General features: G+C 36.0%; 1 protein-coding gene across 2 annotated transcripts in view; it reads right to left on the reverse strand.

Annotated features, from left to right (window-relative positions):
- Positions 1 to 15,161, reverse strand: part of CTNNA3 (catenin alpha 3) — a 1,717,381-nt gene extending 1,702,220 nt beyond the window's left edge. For both annotated transcript variants that reach the window (XM_049646151.1, XM_049646149.1), the window contains exon 1: positions 14,957 to 15,161. The gene's annotated coding sequence lies outside the window, so the exon portion shown is untranslated. The remainder of the gene's footprint in view (positions 1 to 14,956) is intronic.
- Between the last annotated feature and the right edge of the window lie 8,202 nt (positions 15,162 to 23,363).

A 23,363-nucleotide genomic window follows, 5' to 3' on the forward strand; every position in this document is an offset into this window, starting at 1 on the left:
GCAAATAAAGAAACTGCTTGCTGCACGACTTTTATGTGTAAAGAACGTAAAGCTTCCAGTTCCTTGCATATACTTCCAGTTACTCAAATAGTAATAGCTCAGTTACACAGCAGGAATTTTTAAATGCTCTGATGTAACACTACTATAGCTTGGTCACTGGCACAGGAGCACTTGTTTAAGCGCTATTTTTAAAACTACTAATAAACACACCAAATAGCAGAATTGAGCCTCTGCTCAAGTGAGTTGCCTAAGTTGTTGTGAAAGAAAAAAAAAATGTGTAAGAGAATCACATTTTTATCTAAATCTGGAATGCCTGCTAATCTATTAGAAAAAGCAGACATTTATAAAATTGGAACTTTCATAAAGTAGTTTAGAGTTTAGTGTTATTAAAAGGAAAATTAGTTATAAAACTAATAAATGCACAGCATAGTATTTCTATTCATCCCATTTTATAGAAATAATGTCCTTTTATTTCCCCCAAAGTTATCTAACCAAGCAACAGATAATCTAAAATTATCAGATTTGCTTTACAGCAAAATTGGATCTTAAAAAGTTTGACACTTCACTCACCTACTGCAGGACAGAGTATTGCCCATATACAGATACTAAATCAATTGTCTAAGCAATTTCTTGTATTTAGAAATTCAGTGCCACTCTTACGGCTCACAATTTGGCTTATGATGCATCTGTAAGCAAACAGCCTGACAAGCACCCTAGTGTATTTCAGGATGACTGACGGGACACAGTGGCTCAAGCACAAGGGGGGGATGGGTGCTCTTAAAGCAATATGCCAATGAAGAGCAACATCAAACGGTAGAATCAGACCTAAAATTTTATTTTTCAAATCTGCAATGAAATGATATATTGTCCAGTATAAACTTTTAAACATAACTTTTGTGTGTGCTGTGTTCCCAAAACATTGTGAATTCCAAAGTGGCTTTAAGAATTTTTTAAAAATTTAAATTTAACTGATTAAATTTAACTGATGACAATAAATTAAATATGAGTTGCTATCAGAAATAGGGAAGCAGATCCATGCAGTTTGTCCTCTGCTGTGTTCCTTCCCTATGGCCTGCCTACTTCCCTGGTTAAAAATTGGATCAAAAGATTAGAAAATTTCAATTATGGATATTTCCATATTAGTTTCACTTCAGAAAATATTCAAGTCATACATTGGCATCATTCTCCACATTTGTAATCTCTCCTATATTATTTCACAATACTCTCTCTGCACTGTTCAATCCTTTTTCTACAGCAATCAGCTCTTTAAAAAAAAAAAAAAAAAAAAAAAAAAAAAGCTACTCATTTTTAAACAATCCCTAATTTAGCCAGCAGAGGGTATCATTTGATTCTGAAAGCCCACAGTATTTCATCCAATGACATTTATTTTTATACTTCAACTACAAAATGGGACACACCATCTCAATTTTCGTTATTAAATATGTTTAAAAATATCCCATTTTATTTTGCCTATATTAATTTGACTTTTATATAGCCCATACTAGTGTTTAATACTTCTCATCTGTGGCAAAGTCTACCATTATTTCTTCTATCAGCTCCAAGAGATGCATTGTCATGGTAGTGAGAGAAAGACTAAGAAGTAGCAGAATTGGGTTCAATCATCAAAACGACTTTCCACAACCCTAGATTTTTCTGGGACAAAAAAAAGCAAACAAAGAAACAAATAAAAACCCTATGTAAATATTCCAAGCCCCATTAGAAAATCTAAAACAAACTCCAAAGAAAATAAAACTACACTATAATACAAAATCATTTCTCTTCAAAATTACATATGATATTTGTAAACTGTTAACTAGTATTTTCTAATTGCCTTGTTTGGTATTTGTCCATTCTATATGGACAAATTATAATTAGCTACAGCAAAATTCTAGAAGACAGGGATCCTGTTATCACAGAATTATTGTATTTCTCATGAGCATACAATGTTATGACTAACAAAGTCCTCATACAAGCTACAAATTCCTTATTTTACAAATTCAGTTTTGAAAAGCCTGAATATTGATTTGCCTGATTTACTCTAAAAATAAAGATTTTACCATCTAAATAGCCAAAAATCATTAACTACCACAAATTTATCTTGACTGAAGATAAAAATTTTCTATGCTTCCCTGAAGCTATTATCACTAACATTAAGTTTACTAAGTTAACTTGGCAAAAATAAAACAGATCTAAAGGGTCAAAGAGTGAGCTCTCTTTTCAAGCTCCTAAACTTACCCCTAATGACACAGCCTTTATGCTCAAGTATTAAATTTTCCAAAGAGAAAAGAAATAATCATTCTCTTCCTCAATTGTGATTCAAAATAGGAAATTATAGCTTCTTTTCCTTTAAAAGAAAATTCTATTTCTGATAATGAAAGCAAGTTTTGAGTTCCTCACTCTACAAAATCATTTTTTAATAATTGAATGTGGCAGTTTCTTTCCTCATAGAATAACTAATGGTAGCTATGTAAAAATCATCTTTTACACTTGGAAATAAAGTATACCATCTTTTCAACTGTAATGGATTTTTTTCAGGAAATTGTGTATTGTTAATTTTCTGAACTGATATATTCCCTACAATACAAAAGATACTTAGAATTATTTCTCAAATTAACTGACAGGATATGCATCCATAAGAAAACTGAAATATCAGTTTTGCAAGTAATTTGCTTATCCTTTTTACCAATCATCAAAAAAAATCTAAAATCATCCGATTTTAGAATATACAGATAACTAATTTTTTTGTTTTCATCTAACCACTTAATTCTACTGTACTTTCCAACTATGAGTTTGGTTCCTGACACAGGCTCCCCTGAAGTAGGTCTCATTCAGCAATTTTTGGTTTCCCTAGTGCCTTAAGAAACTATACCTACAAGGTCTTGTTAGTCTCAATTCTACTTGAGGATAAAAAAAAAAAATTTTTTTAAACAACAATGCATGGCCTGGGGAGAGATTGAATAGTGAATAAATACTATTTAAAATAATCTTTTACTTTTAGCAAAAATGCCCCCATATATTTCATGTTCAATTTGAATTTGTAACATACTTTTTATATACAGTCTTTCATTTTATTTTGAAAACTACTTATTACTTCCTTAAACTATTGCAGTGGACTTATAACAGATAATATTCACACCAATGAGCAAGTCTAGGGCACACTCTGACTCTGACATACATTAGGTATGATGAGTTTGAGGTGTGAGCGCCATGTGCAAATGGGTTACATCCCACAGACAGCTGAAATGCAGGATCCTGAAGTTCAGGAGAAAAATCAGCCCTATAAATAGAGATATGGTCACTATGCATCCATGTTACACCCTAACCCATGAGACTAAATGAGATCTTCCAAGGTTCACAGCAGAGAAAGATAAGGCAGCCAAGGATAGAACTTTGCAAAACAAGTACCCACTAGGAATGGGAAGAGAAGGAAAGAAATTAAAAGAACAGACAGAAACACAAGGAAACTGGGTTCAAATTCAAGCTCGACTTCACTCTTCCCCCTTTTATCCTGTTTTTTTTTTCCCCCATTTTGTGAAATGAGACCTACAAAGTTACTGTTAAGAAGTGCTTACAAAATTACCCATAGAATGTAATGGAGTACTGGGGTGCCTGGATAGCTCCATTGGTTTTAAGCATCTGACTCTTGATTTTGGCTCAGGTCATGATCTCACAGTTCACGGGTTCGAGCCCCATGTTGGGCTCTGTGCTGTTGGAGCCTGCTTGGGATTCTCTGTCTCTCTGCCCTTCCCCAACTCGTGCTCTCTCTCCCTCTCAAAGATAAATAAGTAAACATTTTTTTAAAAGAATCTAATGGAGTGCTCATTATAGTGCTAATAATTCACCAATTAATTATTCTTATTATGTGGAAAGATACTTTTCTGTTCGTGGGATTCTACTTTTCCAAACCAAAATGCCATTGAATTTTAGAAGGCTGCTGTGAAAGACTACAAAAAAAAAAAAAATGCCTATCTGATTTAAAAATGGATGAAGAATCATTAGGTCCACACATTTTTATTTAGCAAATTGAATCCATTTCACCAAGGGAAGTCATCCACCCCATCCATGATAGTAACTTATAATTAGGTAACAAGGAAACATAGTTCTAAAATGGAAGAACTTAAGGTCTGCTTCCAAAGTTGTAACATATGCTTAATAGAGAAAAACAAAGATACACTAACACATATTAACAAGTCTATGTTTATTTAAAGGATTAGATATGGAATGGTTAAAGGACAGAATACTGAACCAAAAGCAATAGAATGGCAATAAGTAAAAAACAGAAACCTCTGGTGTCTTGTTCCCACATAAGATTTATGGAATTGTGCCAACATGCTTCATTCCAGAGGAGAGTCAGTCACTTGCTGAGGCTATATTAGAGAGAGGGGAAGGAAATCCTTTCTCCCACCATTTCCAAAGATAGTAACAGAAAACTAGAGAATGATGGATTTCACTACCAAGTAGCCATGTTTATTTTACTCATGTCCCCCACTGACTCTCTACAAGTCAAGTCTACTAATTTTTCATTATAATGCAAAAGAAATATATGTACAAAGACAATGAAAATCAATTTAGCAAAATTCATAATACCCCTAAATTGTCCAAAGAGTACCTGCTAGCCTCACTAAGCTTAACTAAAACATCACTCCTATCAGGCCTCCAATTGTACTGAAAAGAATAAAGCTCATCACAGGGTAAGGTAAAGTAATTAAACTCAGTCGTCAGCATAGTGATTCACACTATTTGACTCTAAATGATAATCATACCGACCGTCCAAGTAATTCATACACACATACCCCAAATCACCCCAGCCTTTCTTCTCCTGGATATTGAGAGCACAGAATTAGACTAACACAATTAATCATGTTCCTCAGGTAAAATTCAACTGATAGAACTAGTCTGTGAAAAGTCTGTTGTATTTTATTTTTTGTTATCATAGTCTATATCACTTGCCTCAGCTCTGTTCCACTCCTACCTTCCTATATGTATCCACTGTGTTGTAGTTAATGGATGCCTTTCTAATCAACTTCCCATAACTCTTGATATATATCTTTACAATGGTATATAGCTTTATGTGTGTATGGACTTTCAAATTTACACGAACAGTATTGTACTTCTTCTCTCTTCTCTCTCTCTCCCTCTCTGTCTCCCCCCACCCCATTATGTTTTCGTGATCTAACATGTTGAACCATATACATGCAGTAAACACCATAGATTAGCCCAAGCAACACACAATCCAGCTCTCCCTTGCCTTGCACAGCTATGGAAGCAGGACATTAGGTTTCCCAGACTTCTTTGCAACTCAGAATGGCATGTGACAGAATTCTAGCCAATGAGTGTCAGCTGGTGTCCACTGAGATGTCTTCTGGCAAAGCTTTTGCTTTCCCTATAAAAAAGGAATCAGATAATGTTGCTATGACCCTTGGCCCCTCCTTCTACTATCTCTGGTATGATGCCTGGACATAAATCAGTGCTAAAAAGCTAAGGAAGGAAGATGACAGAGCAAAACTATGCAAAGAGCTCAGGTCCTTCATATCATCAGTTCTGAACTTCTTACCCACAGATTTCTTGTTATTTGAGAAAAATTAGTTCCCAACTAATATAATTGATTTAATTTAGTTTCCATTTGTAGCATTCTATCAGATGCCTTTATAATGTATTTTATCTGTCCGTATCCCTATTCAAGAATATTTAGGTAGTATCCAACTCTTTGCTATGGGAAACAGTGCTATAATAAACATTCTCATACATACTTCTTTGTATACCTATGTAAGAGTCCCTCTAATGCATATACTCTGTTATGGCCTGAATTGCACCCTCCCCAAAATTCATATGTCTGTAATTCTAACCCCCTATACTTTAGAATATAACGGTATCTGGAAACAGGGTCTTTAAAGGTAGGATTATGCTAAAATGAAGCCATTAGGGTGGGCCCTATCAATATGATTGGTGCCCTTATAAGAAGAGGTTAGGACACCGACACGCACAAGGGAATAACCATGTTGCAGATACAGCAAGAATATAGCCATCTATTAGCCAAGGAGAGAGGCCTCAGCAGAAACCAAACCTGTCAACACCTTGATCATGGACTTCTAACCCTCAGACTAAGAAAATAAATTTCTATTGTTTAAACCAGTCTGTGATACTTTGTTATGGCAACCCTAGCAAACTAATACAATTCAGAAGTAGAATTTCTGGGTCAGAATGCATTTGAGCACTCAATTTCAACAAATATTACTAACCTGGTCTCCAAAATAACACCACCAACAGAACATGTAGGCTCACATGTCCCCATCTCCTCACCAGCACAAGATACTGCATGACATTTCAGCTTCTGCCAACACGGAAAGTACAAAGTGGATCTCACTGTTGTTTTAATTTAATTGTATTTTTGATTACCAATGTCATTGGTGATATGCTTGGGGTTAACTATCCAGCCATTCAAGTATCTCTTCTATGAATTGCTCACTTGTACTTTTTACCCATTTTTCTCCTAGGTTGTCTGTTTTTTCTCACAGATTTCTAAAATTCTCTCTATATTCTATATATAACCCTTTGTCAGTAATAGTCCTTGAAAATATCCTCTCCCTTCTTGATAGGTCTCTCTTTGTATCCATAAACATTCCACCATCTATGTATGAAAGTTCCATTTTCTTCACATCTTTACAGATACTAGGTTATTACCAGGTTATTAATTTTTATAAATCCAATAAGTATGATAAGGTATCTCATCATTATTTTAGTCTGTATTTACCCAATAGCTAGTGAAATAAGCTAAATATCTTTTCACTTATTTATTAGTCATTCCAATTTTCTCTTCTGTGAATTACTTTTTGACTTATAATTAACTCATTTCTCTGTTGTTCTTTTTCTTATTAATTTTTTTCAATATTTATTTATTTCAGTAATCTCTATACCCAACCTGAGGCTCCAGCTCACAACCCTGAGATCAAGAATCATACATTCCTGGGGCACCTGGGTGGCTCAGTCAGTTAAGCATCTGACTTCAGCTCAGGTCATGATAGCGCGGTCTGTGAGTTCAAGCCCCATATCAGGCTCTGTGCTGGCAGCTCAGAGCCTGGAGCCTGCTTCAGATTCTGTGTCTCCCTTTCTCTCTGCACCTCCCCTGCTCACATTCTGTCTCTCTCTCTCTCCAAAAAATAAATAAACATTTTTTAAAAAAAGAATCACACATTCCTCCATATGAGCTAGCCAGGCACCCCTCCTTATTAATTTTTAAATAATTCTTTGTAAAATGTTATACTAAATCATTTTTTGTTTAATGATCTATGAGTTACTATTTCCATAATAATGCTACATAATAAAACACCCTAAAATTCAGTGGCATAAAACAACATTTATTCTCTCTTGTGCATTTTCAGGTTGGCTGGTGGTTAGGTTGGCTAATCCAAGATGGGCCTGGCTGGGCTTACTCCAAGCTGCAGTTTTGGAATCCAAACCTGTTCTACATGTGTCTCATCCTCCTTGGACAAGTAGGCTATCAGGAGCATGTTCTTCCCATGACAACAACAAAAATACAAGAAGGACAAGTGGAAAAATACAAATTAAAACTACTTCTCAAATGCCAAACTGACAGAGAGCCCAGTATCTCTCTTATCCCTCAAATAGTTCAAGAATTCCATGGCCTCTTGACCCCCCATACCTCAAAGAGAGAAAACAAGAGAATGTGTTTAGAATACAAGTGGATCCTGTTGAAGGCTGCTAGTGTTCTACTCCCAGCACACAGTTAACTGATGAAAACTGATCCCCTGAAGTCCATTGTGACCTTTCCACCTGCTGCACCCTTGCGTTTGCTGCTACCGTTACTGACATTGGCCATGGTGATTCTTCAAGACAGAACCAGCTTGCTCCCTCAGAGGTATGACATGGTATCCATGCTTACAGCCTCAGTTTACCAAGCACAGTGGCCAGGTCAGGAGGGCCTTCTGCCTCCTTCTGCCTTCAATCACTCACAAGCCCAAACAGCCTCTCCCACCAGATAATATAGGCCACAAAAAGGATTCTAATTTAAGGTCTTTGATATTCTTTCTTACTAGGTCCTTTCTTATTCAGGAACAGTTCAATGCATTAAAAAGTTTCTAATAATAAATACATTGTAAAAGAAAGGAGTCCAGGTCTTCACTCTTTTCCTCTCTGAAGGCTCCCAGACTCTACAGATTGTCTCCAGTCCTCCCAGTTTTGACCAGCACTGCAGGTGAAGAAAGACTGGAAAAGATAACCTTTATCAAATCAGAAAAAGACCCTCATACATCAGTACTGAGACACAAGAGGATAAATATCTCCTAATGATTTGCAAACACTGGGGGAACCTTATAGTTTCCAGATAAAATACAGAATTCCCAGGTAACTTTGAATTTCAGATAAACAGTGAATAATTTTCCAGCGTAAGTATGTCCTATATCCTATGTAATATCTGGGACATACTTACACTAAAAAAAAAAAAACAAAAAACAACAACAACAACAACAACAACTGGCTGTTTACCTGAAATTCAAACCTGTGTGTCTTATATTTTCATTTGCTAAATCTGACCACCCTACTTTTTATATTTCATGAATGGGACAAATTGGGAGGAGGGGGAACTAGAACTCCCTTGTACCTAAATTTAAAGCAGCCTCAGAGCCAGACCCTCACATCTGTGTATCCTGACATCCTGTCAGAGAACTGAGGGCAACAGAGACAACCCAATAACCAGCTCTCATCCCGTTACTACACAGAAGCTGCTTTTTAGACAGCCAGATGTGCTTCCTGGTCAGCTCCCAGCAACAGATTTCTAACTACACTCTGCCAGAACATTTTAGTTCCCAGAAATACAATACGGGATACAAGAAGACAAAGGAAGAATAACATACTGTGTCCCGAGATATGAGAACCCCAACAGGAAGGGTTCTCCAAGATCATGATGTTGTGGTTCATGAGATTAAGCCCCACATCAGGTTCTGCACTGACTGCATGGTCTCTCTCTCCCTCTCCCCCTTCCTCCCTCTCCCTCCCTCCCTCTCTCTCTCTCAAAATAAATAAACTTTAAAATAATAATAATTATTATAATAAATTATTTTAAATTATCTAGAGTTGAATTCACCTCCAAGTAGAGGAGCAAATAATAGGAATAAGAAAATAGCTGCCCCAATGGATGTGTACCTCCTGTAGCCCAGAAATGTACTGAGATACCTGAGATTTAAGAGAGAAGAGATTTAAAATTTAAGAGAGGAATTCTGTAGTTCAAAGTTGATAGTGATGAAGCTCAAAGGGGATATACATATCTCACTTATGACAAACACCAAATAAGTCCCATCTTTCAAAAAGAAGCCAATAGGAAAATATCCAAAATAAAAAGACTATATAAGATAAGAGTAAGATAATGTCTTAAAGATAAACAGAAACTACCCTCAAGATAAAAGAAAATTTGGAATACTATCTACTCTGTGCTCTCAGTGAAACACCCAACCACATAAATTTCAGGACAGAAGTGATGGAAAAAACAAATAAAAAGAAAATCGACTGAAGTGAGAGGTCAAAATAAAAAGAGACCTAGCAATGATTTAAAAACTTTTTAAATAAGCAAAACCAAAAAGACAATAAATTAATTACAATCTCAATTGGAGAGGGGCTCCTGGGTGGTTTAGTCAAGGATCCGACTTCGACTCAGGTCATGATTTCATGTTTCATGAGTTCGAGCCCCACATCGGGCTCTGTAATGACAGCTCAGAGCCTGGAGCCTGCTTCAGATTCTGTGTCTCCCTCTCTCTCTGTCCCTCCCCTGCTCGCTCTCTCTCTCTGTCTCTCTCTCTCAAAAATAAACATTAAAGAAAAAAATTTTAATCTCAACTGGAGAAATCACTCCTCTCCTTTATTTGCTGCCTCTCTATCAGCAACTTTATCATTCAAAGGGCAAAAGAAGCAAGGCATAGAACTGCTTAGCCTGGACTTAATTTTTATCAAGAAAGAGAAATATGTTAGTGATTTCAAAGTGACAGGAACCATGGGGAAAGCTGAACATATCACCTTAGAGTCCATTACAGCCAAGGAAGAAAACACAAAGCAAAGTAAGACAAGTATCTTCAATTGTTTAGCAGGTCAGAGAAAATATACATATTTCCCAGAGCCAGAAATTCTAAAATGAAAGATAGGTCAAAAAATAAAACCCACTATTAGAAGTCACATGAAGAAAAAATGAGACAGAATGTATGCAAATATAATTTAATGTGGTATACAAGAAGCTTTCTAAAAACCTGACGTTTTTAAAGGACATACAAGAGAAGAAGGAAGAAGGTAAAGGTAAGAATGAACGCATCAGTATACTACTGGCTTATTAAAAGTGTGGACTAAACCTAAGATAAACAGAGACTTGTGAAAAATGCTCAAAACAACACCAATATTTTTAGGTTGCATTTGAGGGAAGAAGGACAAGAAAGATACAACCACCCTCCTCCACTCCCAGGCAGAGTTTGTGACATTGACAACAGATAGAAAGGAAAATACAATATTTTGTGTTTGCTTTCATCTTGTCTACCAAGGAGAGTGGTCTTTATGACAGTAAGGTTGTGCCAACAATCTTACTATGCATCTGCCTTCACTAAATGTAACTGTCCTAAGTGACGGAGGAGGGCAGGTCAATGTGTATAACAAGATGCAGCTCAGTATGTACAACATTATGCCTTTTAAATCTTGACCTAAATTAGGATTCTGTAAATTAGCAAGAGCATAATGTATGGATATTGCATGGGCAACCAACAGTGCCTATCACAAGATATTTGATTCTGAAAGCTAGAGTTATGAAAACAGAATTGCTGAATCTAACCAAAAGCAAGTTAATCTTGCAAACTCCCACGGAAACATGACCTATGAGCTCTAGCCTTGGGCTAAGATAGATGTTGATACCGCTTCAAGAGAATCACAGAGAAATCAGTTTTACTTCTTATTCTCCCTTCATTCCTAACCACAAAGAAACAAACACACATTAGAGGCCAGGGCCTTTATTCAATTTACTAGTATCTATTCCCAGTACTAAGAATAATGTCTGCTACACATGTCATCTAGAATGAGTGAATTAATTAATTCCAAAGCCAATACCAGAGCAGACCCAATGTAGTCCTTTCAGCAATCCTGCTTCTCCGTCATTCTGAGGGTTCTCAGTGAACTAACTCAGGGCCTCTTTGCATTAATACCACCTCCAGAAATCTCATCAACTGAGACCTAATAATTCACTTATTATTTAATTAATTCTATACCTCCATCCCAATTCCCTACCCCATATGCAGATAAATGCTATATACAGTGTAATTTAAGCAGTGCTACCCTAAGTACAAGTCTGCAATGATATAAGGAGCTTGCAAGAATGTAAATCAATGACCATTTCTTCTAAAAAGTCTTGCTACAAAGTCTTAGGGCATAGATGACCTACATTCTGATACAAACTTTTCTCCTTTCATGGACCAATAACAGATTGAGAACTACTGATCAATACAGCCAATATAAAGTAGGGCCTACAGTGCTCAAGTTCCACTCTTTGAGGGCTTTTCTTTGCACTAAACATTGCCTTCTCTATCAAATCTATTTCCCCACTGATGGAAGAACCTGAAGCAGAATAAGCATACTGGTTAGGATAATGAAGACAGGAAAAAGAGGTGGGTGTGCCAAATAAATTTGACCTAATTTACAATTTGGTACATAGGAACTTAAAATCATTTCTCAAACCCTGGAAGATAGTGAGTAAATTGGTAGCAGATTAAATTGGCTGTGTCCCAGGTACCAATAATATAGTTAAAAACAGTAATCAAGCATGTGAAGATCACATGCAACAGCTAATAGTCCTGTTCACTTTCAAAAATTCTGTAGTCTCAATTATCTGTCACTTTCCATTAGATTTGCAACTTGGCTAAACTCAGGAGCTCCACCCCACAGTACCATGTCACTTAAAAGCAGTATCCTAACAAAAATCAGAAAAATAACACTCTCTGAATCTCTAGACTAACATTCCCATGAGCCAGTCATCCTTAAATAAACACTATTTTTTTAAGTCTTTATTACAAAGCACATAGTTTCTCTTCGGGCAAGACTGAGGGCCAACTTCTCAAACCTTAATCCCTTCTGTTCCAAATAAAAAATAAAAACACACAAACAGAAATGCATAGGGATGAGAAAAGGGAACTCCATCCTTCCATAGCTCTGGTCTTCCTCTAAATATCACTGAAAAATAAAAGTGCACAATTAAAAAAGTTTTAATACAGGCACAATATATTCTTTAAGAATTCACAACCCTATACCTCAACTCACCTCCCACCAAATAATACTGATATCTCTATACTCTCTCTACTTTGAATTCTCTGGAGAGCCACCACCTCCAAAAGTCAAATAGTTTTACTGACCACCAATTCCTTGGCTTTTTTCCTTCAATATAGTCTATTTCTACAACCATAGCTCCTAATTTCAACAATAACAAAATTAAAACTTCACTATCTTCTCTTACTCCCACTCTAGCTATGCCCCTTTCCAATCCCGTTTTCCTAAACAGAAAAACCTAATACTGAATTTCTGCTTTTGTATGTTCCCTCTACCTTTTTCTTTCACTCTGCTGCCTACAGATTTCTCCAAATACTTCTAATTTCTCCAAACGTTTATTATAACTACAGTATTTATCCTTCTTAATTCTGCTATTTCTTTGTCACAGTTGGCTCTTAAAATTCATATAAGTCAGAACAATGTATAGATGGTCCTCTAAAAAAAAGTCATTTATAACTTCTATTGTTCAAAAGTCCAAAATAATATAGTCAATAATACTATCTCTTAGTTTCAGGCAGAGCTGAAGCATTTTCCTGACATGTAGCTTTGTTGATATCTGTAAAGCTGATAAGTTGAAAATTTGTAAATAGAGATTCTGTCCTTCCAAACACTTAGTATATTGCTATTTACATACCTGATAACAACGTTTTACATATCAGAGACATTCAATAAAGATGTCATTTGGTAGACAAGGAATTTTACAAAGTCTTAAAAGAAAAACAGTAAAAAACGATCTTCTTAAAAATCACAGCCTTTGTCTTCAACTCAAATGCCCTATAATCCAAGTCCACATTTAAGAATATAGTTTGAAGAATCAGACCTACAGAGAACAAACTGATGGCTGCCAGGAGGTGAAGGGGAAGATGGGCAACATGGGTGAAGAGGAGTGGGAAATATAGACTTCCAGTTATGAAATGAATAAGTCACAGGAATAAAAGGCACAGCAAAGGTAATATAATCAATGATATAACAGCACTATATGGTGACAGATAGAAGCTACACTGTGGTGAGCATAATGTAGTGTACAGAGATGTTGAATCACTATGTTGTACAACTGAAACTAATGTAACATTGTGTGTCAATTTTACTCAAATAAAAAATTTTTTAAAAATACAGTTTAAAGAAATTATCTTTAAAATAAATAAAGACACACACACACACACGCAAAGATATTTACCATAGCACTTAGGTATTCAACAATAATTAAGAAAATCATATTCAGTAACTTGGGAAATTATTACACAGTAATTTAAGATAATATCTATGTAGAATAGGTAATGTTACATGGAAAATGTTTTGGTATAATGTTAAATGTAAAAGCAAGGTCTCAAATTTTATCAACAGTATTGCTGTAATTCATTTCAAAGCCATGCAGAGAAAAAAGACTAAAAGGAAATGCATCAATGAGATGACAGGTAATTGTTTTTCTGTGCTTTCAAAATTCTACAATGAGCTCATATTACTTTTATGATGAAAAGAAAATAAATTTTACTATAAAATCCCAATATTTTACTCAAGTAAGAAGGAAGACACAGACTATGTATAGGAGGGTAACAAATGGAAATAGTTGTGTCTATACTGTCTGTATTCTGGGTTTTTCCATTTAACAAATTTGTCCTTTGCTAATACTGAGGTCATTTTTTTATAGTGAATAATGAAATTTTAATAGTGCATCCAAATACACCATTCAAATTTAGCTGTTGATAATCCACATCTCCAAATCACATCTATTTTCAATATGTTGACCTTTCCATCTGTCTAAATAAGTTAACCACAAACCCAGAAGCAAAGCTAATGTGAAATCTTATTTTTCGTACTTGCGTGTTGTAAGCAAATCGTTGGATTTCATGTATCTTCAAAGACACTGTAACAGGCTTTCTTAGTGGTGTATATCGGTGACTCAAAACTTGTACAATTGATGAACTTCTGATGCCTAAACTAAATTTCTTCTGGTTTCTATTTGAACTCATTCCTTCCAGTTCTGTCCTCAGTGCAACGGAGAGCAACTGTTCAGTCACTCAGACCCCCATCAAAACAGTGACATTCTCTTTACAGTATTGATTATTACATTCCACATAGTGTGATTTTTATTCGATTATAAATGGTGGTAAAACAGTTCTGAGAGAACTCAACCTCTTAATATTACTGCCAATTATAAAACAAATACATGAGAGAAATATTAAATTTAGGAATTAATGCTTTTGCCACTATCTCATTTGAAAAATCTTCCATTTACTGTGAACAAGCTTTTGGTTGAAAGTAAAATCCCTTCAAACATTTTCTATCTTTGCTTTCTTTTGCCCCAGCCCCATGCCAAAGCACAAGCATCCAGGCCGTATCTTATCTTTTCCTGCACAGTATTGCAATCGGCTTTTTATAGCCAGAAACTCTCTGAATGCAAAGCACGACCTTGGCTACTAGCTTCCCCTGGCACTGGTTTGAAAGTTATTTATAACTTTAAAATTAGCATGAAAGCCTACATTTCTCATCATAACTACTCAAAACATTCCCATTTTATATAACAGTGTGATGTACTGTAATTCAGAAGGAAACCCCACATTTTAAAACTACGATATATAACTAAGGCAGAGCAATTCAACGCAGCAACAAGAATGCACTGAAGTCCAGCTCTTCTCTTTACAAACTTGACTCTTACCTTTCTGTTGCTTTCTATAAAGTAAATGTTTTTAAAGTTCAGCTCTTGTAGGGAATTTTCCAAAAAGAGTTTTGGGAGGGGAAAAAAAAAAGAAGAGGGAGAAGCCTTCTTAGCCAGAGTTACAGAGTACCAAATTAAGAGGCAGTGACAGTGGGGCAGTCACTTTAGCTGAGCGTCATTCACCCAGGATAAGAAAGAAAGGGGAGGTTACAAACCAGGGTGGGTGGTATCTAATCCTGAACTGCTAGTCACTGACCTCACTGACAACTTGTTACTGAAAATACTCCGTTGAAAAAGGCCAGACACATACTTTGCCTAGAGATCTATAAACATAGCTGTCAGGAAGCTCTGAATAAGTTAGGTTTGCATTTCTCTCCAAAATAAGGACCTCTTTACATCTAATTAAAGCTGAAGACTGGAATTATGGAGAGTGAAAAAAATGATAAAGCAGGGATAATAAGAGTCTAGGGAATCCATACATCAAAAGATCAATTATGTGAAATTTAGCATCTTCAATGCCACAGGACAATGTGTCAATCTGAGATAGTGCTTTTGCTCTGAAATCTTACCTGTCTCATACACTTGCACCAGGTATCACACTCCATGCTCCCAGAATTTATGGAGAACCACATAATTATCAGTATACAGCATGTACTGTGAAGATTTACAAAAACTCTACAGCGAAACCATTATTAAAGTTATCAAGAAAAAAAAGTCTTCTCCTACAAAATTTCTTTTGCTACAGCTGTTCTTTTTTGTATCTCCTCTTCCCTTTTTCGGTATCTTTTCCTCAATACCCTAACATTCACTGGAACAAATCTTGCATATCCCTGCCTTGTGATTTATCATTTCATCAATTCCTTGATTCCCCACTTGAACTCATACCATATTTCCTTTGACACTACCACTTCTGTGACTTTCTTCCAACAGCTTCTAAAACAACAGTCCCTTATAAAGAACTACTCCACTGTATCTTAACCACGCTAGAATTAAAATTTCTTAATATATATTTAATAAGTAAATAGAAAAACTACTCATTTGAGTTTTGGCATTATTGTTCTTAAAGAAACTGAATTCAAAATAAAAAGAAGACATTTGTTAGCTCCACAGGCCCTCTTATAACAAATATTAGGGAGCTGAGACAAAAGACAGGGTCCGGGGACTGTCAGAGAGAATCAACGATGAAAGGAGTTTCATTTTATATGATTTCTAGGGAAATCTGAAAATAACTGTATTTTTATGTAGCTTCCTTTAAAATGTGCATAACTGGCATCACATTTATCTAAAGATTCTTAGTTGCTGACATACTGTCCTCCCAGATTTTTTTAAAGCAGCTTTTTTCTCCTAGAGAATCTAGGAATAGCCTCTTTTCACACTGAAAACAAAGACTAAGTTTTATGTCTCTCAATCCATCTTTTCTTGAATAAAGAATTCACTTGACACTTGCAAAATAGAAGTTTTTGTTTTAGAGCTTTAATAATGAATGTTTTCCAAACCCAGACTGCTGAACTGAGCCCAAGATAAGATACCCAAATTCTATTATGAACTAGTCTGCCCCCACTGTAAAACCACAAATAAGTTACTTACCTGCTCTGTACCTCTCTTTTCCATCTGCAGAATGGAAATGAAAACTCCTATTCTTTCTATCTATTTGTCAGGGGATGTGTGAATTAAATGGACAAAATCTGAAGTGTTGCAAATTATACAGAACTTCTCATAGATAAAATACAGATGAAATTACAGTACTTTGTGTTATTAAAACAATTAAATATTATAAAACATCTGAAATACAATGTTAAAGAGCTCTATAGAGTTTTTTTTTCATTTCTTCATAAAAATGTAACCTCTAAGATAGGTCTCAGTTAAAATGTTTCCCACTATGGCCACAAGAGGTCCCTTTCCTAGCAATTCAAATCACGTCAGATTTGATGAGCAGAGGCCCCACGATCCCCTGTATTTGTATCAGTTGGCTGAGAAAAAATACAGATCACCTATGTCACATTTCCATAGCTAACTATAGGGTAGCAAACAAAACCAGAGAAATCTGGCTTTCTCTGGGTGATCACTGAAGCATGCTGAACACTAAATAGTTCCTGTAAACGACACAGCTACTGCATTTTGCACCCTGGCCCCCTTCCAGGTTTTCACAGTAATTCCTTCTTGTAACCTTGCCCAGTCTTGTTCAGTATTTATTCTCCTTCCCTATTTACTTGTTTCCTTTCTGTATACTTTTCAAACTTTAAAATTTTGGCTCACATTCCTCTTGCAAGCAAACAAAGGTTAGGGGTAAAGGAGCTGGAAAAAAAAGAGAGAAGAGAGAGAATAAATCAGGGCAGTTGTAGCAATCCTCCTGAGGTAATCAAAAGTATGTATGTCTTTGGCCCCAGACAAAGTCACTCCACCATATGTACTGAGAAGTCCCTTGATGTGGATCCCTATGTTAGAAGCCAGCTAGAACATCAGAGGCACAGAAGGGAAGCCTCCAAAAAGAAAATAATTCTACCTCTATCAGAAGCCCCTCTTGGAAAATAAGCCCTCCAGGAAACAATCAGTTCTTCAATCAGAATAGAATACCTTTTCTCCTTTTCACTAAAATACCTTAAAGAATGAATATAGCTTTTGCATGAACTTTGAGTCCACTTTATTCTATACATAATACCTCAAAATATTTCAGGCAATTTCAGGTTGGGGCTTCAAAAAAATATGTGACTTTCTGAACAGCTATAACACCTTTTCAAGATCAGATTTAAAGCTAAGAATAATTTGTGATAATTAAAATTATCTTATCCCAAAAATATGTGATAAATAATGTTGGCACTTTGTTGGTGTTTTAGGTGAAACTAAATGAATCTGTTCCTATTTCAAAGGTCTTATATACTGCAGCAAAAGATCCTTCCCCCTCTCTTCCCACCTACCCTGTTATTAGCTACTAACCAACTCTCCTGCCTCGCAAAGAAAAACAGAAGCCACATGGGAAGATGCCCCATGCCTTCTCATTATCAAATCTATAAAACCACCAGCCCTGAGCCCCACCTTCTCTGGTTTCCTTCCTATTATAATGCAAATAGTACCCTTGCTCCTACCAGCAGCTAATCTCTCCTCTTCTACTCTGGATTCCTTCTTCTCCCCCTTCTCAAGGACTCTGCTCCTTCCTTATCACTTCATGAACCACATTATCACCCTTTCTGCAATGATCAGCACAAAAATATGCCACAAGACCTCTAACTTTAAAATATCCAACAAACAAAAGCATTAGCTTCACCCTACATTTCCTCCCAGTTCTCTGCTACCTTCATCACAATACTTCCCAAATAAGCTTCTCACCATCCCTACATCTTCAACCATTATTCATTCCACAACCCATTTCTGTCTCCTTCACTGCCATAAAGGCCATTTTTAGGTCTACCACCAACTTCTGTGTGGTCAAATGCACACTGTCACCTCAGGGGATATCTCATCCAACCCTATGAATTTAAAGGAGATCCATAATAAAATGTTAAATGGGATTTTTCCTGCTTTGCAGAACTGGCAACTAAGCTCAAAATAAAAGAAAATTAAGCCATCTGTGTACACTGCATGCATGCTAAGGAATTTCCAGTATTTAAAGATAGACACCTCATTCAGGGCTTACTAAGAAGCATTTAAAAAAGAGCTACATGCTCCTCCTCTCCTGTTCCCTTTCCTAGCCCTAACACTACATGAAAAGTTAGGGGACTTGAAATATCAAAGGAACAAGGCCAACTAAATCTCTCTTCTTGAAGATACCAGAGCAGAAGTGGTGAAAAAAAATCAATCTTGCCCCTTTCCATTTCCAAGTCCCTTGAGAAGACATCTGGTCAGTGCTGGAGGAAAAAGAGGAGATAGGATTTAAACTGGAATAAAATGGAAGTTTTAAAATAGACTAAGTAGGGGCACCTGGTGGCTCAGTTGGTTGAGTGTCCAACTTCAGCTCAGGTCATGATCTCGTGGTCTGTGAGTTCGAGCCCCACGCTGGGCTCTGTGCTGACAGCTCGAAGCCTGGAACCTGCCTCAGATTCTGTGTCTCCCTCTCTCTCTGCCCTCCCCCGCTCATGCTCTGTCTCTCTCTGTCAAAAATAAATAAACATTTAAAAAAATTTTTAAGAGACTAAGTAGCCTTTAAAACATTTCACTAAGTGGCAGGAAAATTATGGAGCTGACCCAATATGTCATTAAAGAATGAGAAAGGGAGACGCAATAGAGCAAAGGTAAATGCAGAGACTGGACAAGGCGATTGCTCACTGAATACACCAATCATACATCCATATGCTAACAAATTCCAAATTTGTATATCCTCAACCCAGACCTCCCTCGTGAGCCCCAGAGGTATACATCCAACTGCCTTCTTCATTTAGATAGCTAATAGACCTTTCAAACTTATCATGACCCAAAAAAAGAGCTCCCGATTATGCCTCCCAAATATACTTCTGTCATTCATATTCTAGTAATTGGTATCATCGCCTCATTGCTTAAGCCAAAACCTAGGAATCTTCCTTCATTCATTCTTTTCCCTCAAAATCATCAAGAATTTCCATTGATCCTACTTTGAAAAGTTATCTTTTATACATCCACTTCTATCTCCTCTGCCCAACTATTTTGAGGCATCTGCAATCTATTCTCCACATAGCTTCTAAATGATGTTTTAGAACATAGCTTAGCTCATGCCATTCTCCTGCTTAATATCATCCAATGCCTTGTTAGTCATAGCAAAAAAATCCAAATTCTTTAACAAATCTACAAGGCCCTCTGTGTTATGGCTCCTGTAAACCTCTTCCATTTTCACTCATAGCACTCTCCCCTCCAGTTCACAGACTTGAATTATATTTTCTACTCATAAAATACCCAAGCTTATTCTCAGGACTGTTGCACTTACCATCCCTCTGCCTGAAATCATTTCCTCCCAGCTATTTATATGTCTGGCTAATTTTCATCCTTCGCCTTCTCATAGAGGTATTACCTGATTACCTTACCTTACTGCCCCCAGTCACTTACTACAACCTTCAATATTTATTTGTTTGTTTACTTATGTTGTCTCCACCAGGGGAATGAATGTTAGGGGCAGCAATATAGTCCATTAACAGTATGGCATATGCAAATTAACTATAATACAAAGTAAAGCATCAATAGCTGAGGGATTTCAAAGGAGGGAGAGATAACTCAAGGAGAAGAGGATAATCCAGGAAATTTTCCTGGAAGGAGTTATATTTGCCTTGATGCAGAAATGAATGATATCAACAAAATAAGAGAATGGTGTTCTTTTAATTTTATTTATCAAATATCCTTCAAATCCATTGCCTCTCCATCTTTACAGCTACTACCCTGCCCTGATACCAACATAAGTTATATCTTGTTTGTTATCTTTATATATTATATTTACCACCAAATTTCTTCTGCATTTTGCTTTGTGTAAACTCAAATATAGCATTTAAATGTTAGTCAAAGTGTATTTAATGTTAAAATCAAATATCTCAATTTAACTATTTCATAACTCCTGAAATTGACACTTTACCTTTATTGCCTTGGTGTTAGCAAAAATGGATGTTTTTCTCATTAATTTTTCTCATTTAATTTTCTCAGAGTGCCATGCCTCAACTTTGACAGCCCATCTTGCTGTTAGTCAATAGTCTTAACAAGCACAGTAATTATAGTCAATCATGTCTGCTTTAGTTCATTGATTACTCTGTTACTTCTTTTTCAACTTGTTAATGAAAATTCCCAGCACAGACCTTCTTGGTGACATTTCTTTTATTAATTAACCACCTTATCAGTCCCTCGCATATATTAATAAACCACAGCTTCTAGTATTGATGGTTCTAAAAACAACTTGCTCTTGCAGCTTTGAAAATTATTTTTAAAGGTACAGAATATCTAGAATGAAATCAACACTTACTGTCATTTAACCTATCTTTTTATTTCAAATTATGTAAATAAGAGATGTGTACTATGTTATTTATAAAGGATTACTATACTTTATTTTTATTTGCTACAGCTCTTAAAGTGTTAAAGAAATTGTCTTATCTTTCAGAATGTAACCTCAAAAGCTACTAGTAAATAATATAAACAACACAGTAACGTATCATCTTAACCTAGAGGCACTTAACAAGGGATGCAGAAATACTGATATCATTTATTTTTTTGAAGTTTATTTATTTACTTTGAGACAGAGAGAGAGCAAGCAAACAGGAGGGGCAGAAAAAGAAGGAGAGAGAGAATCCCAAGCAGGCTCCCAAGCATGTAGAGTATCATGTCATCTGCGAAGAGTGAAAGTCTAACTTTTTCTTTGCCAATTTGGATAACTTTTATTTCGTTTTGTTGTCTGATTGTTCAGGTTAGGACTTCCAACATGCTCATAATCAGGGAAATACAAATCAAAGCCACAATGAGATACCACCTCACACCAGTCAGAATGGCTAAAATTAACAACTCAGGAAACAGCAGATGTTGGCGAGGATGTGGAGAAAGGGGATCCCTACTGCACTGTTGGTGGGAATGCAAACTGGTGCAGCCACTCTGGAAAAGTGTGGAGGTTCCTAAAAAAATTAAAAATAGAACTACCCTACGGCCCAGCAATTATACTACTACGAATTTATCCAAAGGATACAAAAGTGCTGATTCGAAGGGGCACATGCACCCCACTATCAACAATAGCCAAATTATGGCAAGAGCCCAAATGTCCATCAACTGATGAATAGATTAAGGAGATATGATATATATAGATAGATAGATAGATAGATAGATATAGATACATACATACACACATATGTGTGTATACATATATGTATATGTATATGTACATACATGTATACATATATATAGATACATACATATATGTATACACACACACACACACACACACACTAGAATACTACTCAGCAATGGAAAAGAATGAAATCTTGCCATTTGCAAAAACATGGATGTAACTGGAGGGTATTATGCTAAGTGAAATAAGTCAGTCAGAGAAAGACAGATATCATATGATTTCACTCATATGTGGAATTTGAGAAATTTAACAGATGAACATAGGTGAAGGAAGGAAAAATAACATAAAAACAGAGAGGGAACCAAACCATAAGAGACTCTTAAATTTAGAGAACAAATTAAGGGTTGATCGGGGTGGGGGTGAAAGGGTGGGTTAAATGGGTGATGGGTATTAAGGAGGGTACTTGTTGGGATGAGCACCAGGTGTTATGAAGTGATGAATCACTGGGTTCTACTCCTGAAGAGAAGACTACATTGTATGTTAACTAACTTGAAAATAAAAAAAAATTATTTTCCAATGTCCTTTTTTAACATCCTAAAATGAAATTCATAGTTACTAACTATACATTATCTATACCGAGTCTTTAAAAACATATTTTATATGTTTACAGGGTTTCCTGGGTGGCTCAGTTGGTTAAACATCCAACTTGTGCTCAGGTCATGATCTCACAACTCATGGGTTTGAGCCCAATATTGGGCTCACTGCTGTCAGTGCACAGCCCTCTTTGGATCCTCTGTCCCCTTCTCTCTCTGCCCCTCCCCTGCTCACACTCTCTCTCAAAAATAAAAACATTAAAAAAATAAAAACATATTTTCTATATAAATGTCATTTAAATACAATTGTGTGTAGTTACATAAATTATACATTTGCATTTCATTACACAAATGCTCAGGCACACTCATACTGGAACACATAATAAGAGGCACTTTTCCCCTTAAGCACAGAAGCACTGTGAATGTGATAGCTACAAATGTAAATTGATAAGGATGTGTTGTACTGGCAATTCAAATATCACCAGCAGCTTTGCAACAATGACAAGATTTTTCTGAAATAAGAAATAACTCCTCATATAATATAGAACAAAAGAACAATCTTCCTTTGATATACTCAAGTGTATTCCTAGAAAAGTATATTAATAAAACTGTGCAGAAAAAAAAACTTAGTGTTTATAAGTTAAACAAGAGTTAAGTTCTAAGCTTAGAAAATTATAAACAGCACCTACAGTGGGATATCTGAAACCTGCTTGGTATGCGGGATAATTCATTTTAGAGAAGAGTTCCACACATTTCAAAACCTCTAAGCTTCTTTGGCCTATACCAATTAAATGCCAGATGTGCCCCACAACTACTGTGACAACCAAAACTGCCTGCCCCGAAAAGAAGAGGAAAAGGGGTGACTTGAGAATCACTGCTGTAAACACTGTATGTTTACAAGAGCCCCAAGGCTGAAATGAAGAAGATGATAGATAACTGATTGATTGATTGACTGATTGATTAAGGAAAATAAATCATGTAAAAAGAACCCCTAATTAATGTGGTATAGCACAATCTAGAATGGACTACTGCAGTCCCAAACATGGCTTTAGAAGAATAATTCTGATTTCTAGAAAATGTATTAAAAACAGCTATG

The sequence above is a fragment of the Panthera uncia genome, chromosome D2, assembly GCF_023721935.1.
Source record: "Panthera uncia isolate 11264 chromosome D2, Puncia_PCG_1.0, whole genome shotgun sequence".
In the NCBI taxonomy this organism is placed as follows: Eukaryota; Metazoa; Chordata; class Mammalia; order Carnivora; family Felidae; genus Panthera; species Panthera uncia.